Source organism: Gymnoscopelus microlampas (assembly GCF_963454915.1).
Source record: "Gymnoscopelus microlampas genome assembly, chromosome: 2".
In the NCBI taxonomy this organism is placed as follows: Eukaryota; Metazoa; Chordata; class Actinopteri; order Myctophiformes; family Myctophidae; genus Gymnoscopelus; species Gymnoscopelus microlampas.
In genome coordinates, this window is record NC_139939.1 from 57163259 (window position 1) to 57171420 (window position 8162).

Here is an 8162-nt window from a genome sequence, read left to right on the forward strand (position 1 = left end):
TCGCATCGCGACGCGTTGTGAGCTTGTAGATCTGCTATTTTCAAATAGCTGATGTATGTGTTAAAGTGCTCATGTTGCCCATAGTCGCTTCTTTTGGGCTGGTTTTGGGCTGGTTTTCCTAGACCTGGTTGCTTGTTTCTCTCACAGAATCTGGCAACACTGACCGCACTACACATGCGCAGTTGATCACTGGAGAAGCGCGCGTAAGAAACAGGAAGAGAAGAACGGTCTTGTTGTTTTTCTGCAGCTCTAGTCTGCTCCGTTCATTCATTCAGAGTTGTTATGCTAAGGTAAGTTAACGTTCACTGTATATACTATATATTTAGCAAACGTTGTCTTTTGTCATATTCCTCATACTTTTGTTGCTTAAGTTTATGTCATTGATTTATTTAGCGAAGTTAGCGAGGGACTCTCGTCCTTCTTTGTTTACCCCAGAGACACGGCCCGCTGGACTCCGCCATGTTGAAACTAGTGTTCGGTACAAACGTATTTACACACAATTACAATATTATTGTATCCAAGTGATGTTTAAAGCAGGGGTCTTCAACAGGGGGTCCTCAGAGTTACTACCCAGGGGCCGCCAAATCTGTGTGTGTGTGTTATATATTTATTTTTTACATTAACCACTTGAACCCTAGCATCCCTTTTCTGAGGGTAACCAAAAATAGCAGATCTAGAAAAATAGCAGATCTACAAGCTCACAGTGAGCTTGTAGATCGGCTATTTTTGGCAAAAAGGTTTGGTCTAGAGGGGGTAAAAAGAGCAGACCAAGTTGAAAAAAAAGTTTAATCTGAAATACAATTTTATACAATATAGAGGGGGTCCCTGCTCCATCTCTCTCTCAGCTAGGGGTCTTTGGAAAACGTTGAAGACCTCTGGTTTAAAGCATCTATTTACTACTTTACTTTAGCCATATTTTATGTTTGTCATACAACTGTGTTGTTTAAAAAATGTTTAAAAAATGTTCATCTACAAGCTGACAACATGCTTTGTGATCTTGTAGATGTTCAGAAAATCGCTTTTATAAGAATATTATTTATAATAAATGTATTCAATTAAATGTTGCACCCCTGTGGGTTAGAAAAGCTAAACTGGCCTAGGGCAGTGGTTACCAAACTGGGGGTCCCAAGAAGATTATCTTAATGTTTTTCTCACTCAACAGTAAACAAACCAACATACAGTGTAAGTGCATACACTATACAGGGTATCTGCACATTTATAAAGAGACAACTTAAGAACTTATAAGACCTTTTTAATCCCTCTAAAACAGGGGCTTTCAACCAGTGGTCCGGGGACCACCAGTGGTCCTTGAGGGGGTTCCAGGGGGTCCCCAGGCAAATGAATAGTTAGCAACCAAATTGACCCTTATATGTCTGTAACTCTGAGTGTACAAATGGAACCAAATGGACCCGTTAGGGTCCATTTGGTTCCATTTGTACACTCTCAGAGTTAAATGAACACTGATGATGGTGATACAGTGTAGATTGGGACCCCCTAAAAAATCTAAATGGTTGAGTCCCTGGCATATATTTTCAAATGGGGGTCCCAGGGCTAATATTTGTCAATTTGGGGGTCCTTGATGCGAAAAAGGTTGAAAACCACTGCTCTAAAATATAAATGGACACACAACAAACAATACTACAAAACATGGTCAAACATTGGCCACATTGTCAAATATTACCTAAGAAATAGGCGCACATTGTGAAAATAGAAGATCTACAAGCTCACATCACAACGCCTCGCGATTGTGAGCTTGTAGATCTGCTATTTTCACAAGCCCGCGGACCCCCATTTGAAAAGATATGCCAGCTAGGGAGTCCCATAAGAGAAGATTTTTACGTCTCTAGCAGTGATTCTTTTAATTTCAAGGACCCCCAGTTTGACATGCATTAGGCTACGGACCCCTATTTAATGGCATTTCTATCTCCGGGACCCCAATTTATATTGTAAAATCTATGTTAATTTAACCATAAGCCATAAGGGTCAATTTGGTTCCTAACTATCCATCATTTAGCTCGGTACCCCCTGGATCTCCCTCGAGGACCCCTGGGGGTCCCGAATTATCATTGTACCAACAATTAATGCGGTAGGGTTAGACAGTGGCACGTTGTGAGGGTGTAGGCTGGCCATTATTGAGAATGTTGTCCAAAATAGGGACACCAGGTTGAAAACAGACTATTATTATTAGTAGTAGTAGTAATTTGTATTATAGATTGTGGCTTATGTTGTTTGTATATTTGGCTGTTTGTCTTGACTGCAAGGCCCTTTGCTACTGTCTTGTCTAGCCTCATTTATGCCAGTGGTTGCCAGTGGTTATTTGTTTAATTCCTTTTTTTACTATTACTTAGTTATTTCTAATTGGCGTCTAGACATTACCAAACATTGTTTCTAATGTATATTATCCTTTTATCCCTTACCTCATAGAGCACTACAATGTTGCAGGACAGATATGCAGCCAGTGGAGCTAAGTGAGTAAGCTACTACTCATGTTAACACACCACTGATACCTGGCAGACAAATGTGACTGGGTACAGTGCTTTATGCCGCATGTTGGCATTTTTCATTTTTGATTTTTTTACATATTATTAAAGTACAGAATATAGGCTTTCATATGATGTATCATTCATTGAAATCGGAACATATTTGAAGAAGATGTGTTCATTTGAATCTGGTTAACTATAATAGTGCAAACTGAGATAATCCCTCCTAAAGAATTGTCACTTCAGAGGACCTCTCAGCTCCAGGTAATGGGCGTGAACAATGGGTAATTTATTCAGCCTAGCCACTCCTCTAATCACTCCCCCATTGACACCTTTCAGCTGTCCACTCTGTTTAGTGCCAGGGACCCCCATAGAGGATCTGTGTTCTAAAAAATAGGCATAAGTAATCATCATCATATTAGATTTAATAAAATATTTATTTAAAAATAGCAGATCTACAAGCTCACAATGCATGCTTGTAGATCGGCAATTTTCAAATAGCCAATGTAAGTCAATGTATTGATAAAATCCAGTTGCTGGTGTTGTTCTGTGAGAGAAAGCTATGAAATCTATGAAAACAAGCCCAAAAGAAACGACCAGTTTCACCACTTGAGCCCTAATAGCAGATCTACAAGCTCACAATGCGTCGCACCGCTTAAGTACAGTAGGCTACGTGAGTAAATGTACTTAGTTACTTTCCACCACTGCAAACAGCTTCACGTCGTCGTGACGTGACGTCTTTGTTGAACTGCAACATGGCGTTTGCACTTTGTTCATTTACAGCCTGTACATCTACATAAACGTTCAGATTTAAAATATAAAGTGCTTACATTATGGCCACGGATGTTACACTTGATTTCGGGTGGGTGTAAGTATCTGTATCTTCCGTATTGTTCAATAAAAGGCATTTTGATCCGATCGGCGGCCATTTTCTCATAGAGTTATAATGTATCAGAGTGCAATACACCTCCCAACCGATGCGGTCGCGTAGTCGAAAGCAAATGGATAAAATGGCCACCGATCATATTAAAATGCTTTTTATTGAACAATACAGAAGATACGTGTACTTATGTGGGCCCGTACATAATTTTAACATCCGTGGCCATGGGTTAAGCACTTTATATTTGAAATCTGAACGTTTATGTAGATGTACGGGCTGTAGTTCAGGCAAGACACTCGCCACTACGAGCTAACGAGGCTATGCTATCTAGCCTAGCTACACGTTGTGGAATACAAACGAACGTCGAGCGGCCTGTTTAGCTAAAAGGTTGGTATAGCTCAAAATGGGGGGGGGGGTCATCAAACAAACGGAGGCAAATGAATGAATAATCCTTTCTGCTGGGCAGATCAGAGCAACTTTCGCTATGCACCGTCCTAAAGTTAAACAACAACACTATAACTCCAGAGACCAGTGTTGCCAGATTCTATGAGAGAAATAAGCAACCAGGTCTAGGGAAAAAAGCCCAAAATAAGCTACTATGGGCCACATGAGCATTTTAACCCTCCTTATTGTATACATCAGCTATTTGAAAATAGCAGATCTACAAGCTCGACGCGTTGTGAGCTTGTAGATCAGCTATTTTCAAATATTTAGAACTTTTACTTTGGTACTTTAAGTACATTTTGATGCCAATACTTTTGTGCTTTTACTCAAGTAAATGTTGAATTCTGGACTTTTACTTGTAACAGAGTATTTTTATATTGCAGCATATACTTTTACTTAAGTAGAGACTTTGAGTACTTTTTCCACCACTGGAGCTTATAGATCTGCTATTTTCAAATAAAATCTTGGGGGCTAACTTATAATAACAATACCTGGCAACACTGGCTCTTGCGCGCTCAGACCATCGGCTCAGGCAGTGAAACCGGAGTACAATGCCTAGCTAGCGACCAATCGAAACCACTATGCTAAATCTCGGCCAAGTGTCTCTCCACCCCCAAAAACACAGACAAACTCGCAAAAAAGCAGCCTACTTTGCTATACTAATGTAACCATTTAAGGATTCTAAAACGACTAGCTTTTGCATTACAAGCCTTCTTCAACATTCGAACTGTGTTAATATGAAAAAAAACGAAAAACACAAAAAAAAAAATCGATCTAAATGTTCCATTATCTACTGATTGTAACCTGGCGACATGAGGCACTTTTGACCAGTAGCAGTCACAAATGACAAACATCTGACACACTTCAGTTTCTGCTATTAGAAACGTAATGCCAGGTTACACTTTTAAATTGTAATTGTTTATTTTTGTTATGTTTTCTGGCAGTCTGGCAGAGTCAACTGAGAGCCTAAGACCAGACCCAACAAGAAGGATGTTTCCCAGGTCTTGGACCTTGAATAACAACCCAGATGGGCCTTCATTGACTCATTGACCCCTGCTTCAGAGAACTGGAACATGTAAGCAAATGTATTCCTTTGAAGTAGGCCTGCATGTGCTTCCTTCAGTCAGTTGAATATTAAGAACACTAAGTATATTTTATTGTAGGACTAGTGCTCATGATGCACACCAGCAAATAGTTATTGATGGGGATGGGGTGGCGACTGTTGACGAATACAAGTATTTGGGTACAACGATTGATTCCAAGCTGACATGGAATTCCTACACTAATGCCATCTATAAGAAAGGTCAGCAGAGGCTGCATTTTATGCACAGACTGAGACAGTATAATGTGCAAAAAAGTGTAATGGTGCTCTTCCATCGATCCTTCGTGGAGAGTGCACTGACTTTCTGTTTTGTTTCCTGGTATGGCTCACTATCATTGGTTAATAAGAACAAACTCCATAAAATCATCAATGTATCCAGCAAGATAGCTGGGGTACGACATGAGAGTATAGCAGCAATGTATGAGACCCGGGTGCTTAGGAAGGGGAGAGCTATTGCTTGGGATAGAACGCACCCGTTATACAGTCAATACCACCTTTTACCATCAGGACGACGGTACACAGTGCCAATGTTGCAGGCTAGGGCTTCAAGATCATTTGTCCCTATAGGACTCCTGAACAAACAGGCCCCATCTCAGTTCTGTGCATACAATGTAATGTCATGCCTCTTGAATCATGACTGGTGGCCTTTTCCAGTTTGTATGTATTTTGTATTTATGTTATGTGTTTGTGATGTTTTTGTATCCTGATGGCACAAAAATGTTGTCTCTCTGTGATCTCTCTCTAGTTATGGATGAACACCGGTAGATCCTCGTTGGAGGAATGTGAACTGACCTGCTCTCTCTCTTTATCTGTCTGTGTCATAGGATGAACTCTGACGAATCCTCGATTGACGGAACTCCTACTTTGTACCCAAAGTGATCCGCTGTGGGACCTTAAGCAGCTGGACAAAGGTACAGTAATTACTGTTTCTGACGGAGTATCTCATGAAAGTATACGCTTGTTTAAATAACTGGCTGCTGTAAATTAATGTTTTTAACTTTGCAGCCCGCCTGACATGTCTCCACCACATGAAGTTAGGACATACATGCTCTGCTCACATCCTTGAGGTAAGAAATGTGCATATATGGCAATTTTCATATTTGACTATAAGATTCAGAATGCAACGCATACATTTTTTGTGATATTTTTTTGTTTTTTCTGTTGTGTCAGTCTGCAGAAGACCCCAACACCTTTCTTCAGGCAAGACCACTCCACTCAGCCCTGCCGTCTGTGAAACCATCTGCACATGCCATTGGAGCCATGCCTGTATTGACCTTCCCAAAAGATGACACCTTTTTTATCCAGGGGGAGGCAGTATTGTGACCAGGATTACTACATGTTTTTGTGAGGGTACCTACCCTAGGAGACACGGGGAGAACATGCAAACTCCACACAGAAAGGCCCCTTCGCCAACCCCACCTAGGGGGTGGGCACTGATGACTCGGAGGAGAGGACACGCCCACAGCATCAACTGCGGGAATCGAACCCAGGACCTTCTAGCTGTGAGGCGACAGCACTACCAACTGCGCCACCGTGCTCCCCCCAAAAGAGGACACCTATGCCAGCATGATGTATCTCATGGCGAGTGATTACACCGTTCACCTCACATACCCCAAGTGGAACATGACTCATAGAAAAAGACCAAACGCCACCAGTTCAGTTCCTTGATGTTGCTGTAATACGGTTAGTTGATTACTCAGGTTAGTCACCAACAGAGCTTGGTACTGCTTTATTACCGCCAAGACGTCTTGGTAACAATTATTCTTCAACTGATGGACCCTGTGAAGTAAGGATCAGTTATGCCTCTCCCTCAAAGCACTTTATATATACATTGTATTGTCACGCTGGATGGTTTTTAGAATTGAATGTTTCCAGTTGAGTGTCCAGACTTGAGTGTCTGCTGTGTAAAGTGTGAAGTCCTCCCCCTGCCCAACTTTGCAGTGGTTCTCAAACTTATTCCAGTCCAGGATCCCCAAATTAATATTTGGCTTTGGACCCCCCTCTGAAAATAATCTGTGCCGCTGGGCCTCCCCATACACAATTTGGGTTGTTAAAATTATATCATGGGTTAAAGTAGTAAAACTGACATTGAGGCTATGTCAACAAATGTTCAGCAGGACCTCCTCAAATCCTTTCATGGACTCCTGGGGGTCCCTGCGTGGACCCCACTTTGAGAACCACTATTTTATAGCATGTGGGCCTGAGCTGCTTTATAAAAGAAAATAAATGCTGAAAATAAGAATGCTTCTGGTGTCTTAATTTAAGACTTTTCATTCTATTATTTTGAAGGAATTGCTTCTTATTGTAAGAGTTTTGGGGCTTATTATTATTCTCAGATTTAAGGAAAAAATCCTCAGAATCGGCTTAATAAAGAGAACAAAAATACCACATTTAAGCATATCTTTCTTAAATAACAAAGTATTCATTGCTTGTATTAAGCAGAACTTGCTTTAGATGTAGGCATTTTTGTCTAGTTTTAAGCACCAGTATGCTCTTTCAGTGGCTAGACTTTGTTTCTAGTTTTAAGAATTCTAGTATAGAAAAAAATGCTTACCCCATTGGCAGTTTTTTTTGCTTGATATAAAGAAATATGTCTCAATTTAAAAATATTTTGCTTGTTTTAATTTGGCCATTTTTTGCAGTGTGGGGAGTTCATTCCAGTGGCGTGCACAGACATTTTGAGGGGCAGGTGCTCAAGTAAATTATACTTTTTTTTGTTTACTTGGTCTGCTCTTTTTCCCCTCTAAACCTATACCTCTTTGCCAAAAATAGCCGATCTACAAGCCCACAACGCCTCGCAGCGCGAGGCGTTGTGGGCTTGTAGATCGGCTATTGTTGGCTAAAGTTCTCCTCAGAAAAGGGATGCTAGGTTTCGTGTGGTTATAGTAAAAAGTAAAATCATATCACATAAAGATGTGGCGGACCCCCTGTAGTAACTCTGAGGACCCGCTGTTGAAGACCCCTGCTGTAAACTGAAGAAAAAAAAAACGTTTTTTATATTTTTTTCAAAAGGGCCCTTCTGGTCAAGAGGGCAAAGGGTAGGTGCGCTAGCATCACGTAGAGTCTATCTGTGCACGTCCCTGGTTCATTCCATAGTTTGGGAGCCAGAAGGGAGAAGAGTCTGGGATGTGTGGATACTTGTATACTTCTGTTCTATGTTATAGTTGTAGCTATACAGTTTGTCTGATAAATGCTTAATCATAAACATTTTAGGCCCTAAATATACCATACTGTGTAGCCGGATAGACGCGTAATT

General features: G+C 40.8%; 1 long non-coding RNA gene across 2 annotated transcripts; it reads left to right on the plus strand.

The window, feature by feature from the left end:
- Window positions 1-211: 211 nt before the first annotated feature.
- LOC311061138 lies at window positions 212-7148 on the plus strand. 2 transcript variants are annotated; one of them, XR_014602371.1, is made up of 6 exons: window positions 212-290; window positions 2425-2468; window positions 4749-4879; window positions 5731-5817; window positions 5912-5973; window positions 6077-7148. It is a non-coding gene; the product is annotated as an uncharacterized lncRNA (long non-coding RNA). The 2 variants fall into 2 exon arrangements; XR_014602372.1 differs by lacking the exon at window positions 2425-2468 and having other exon boundaries at window positions 220-290.
- The last annotated feature ends 1014 nt before the right edge of the window (window positions 7149-8162 follow it).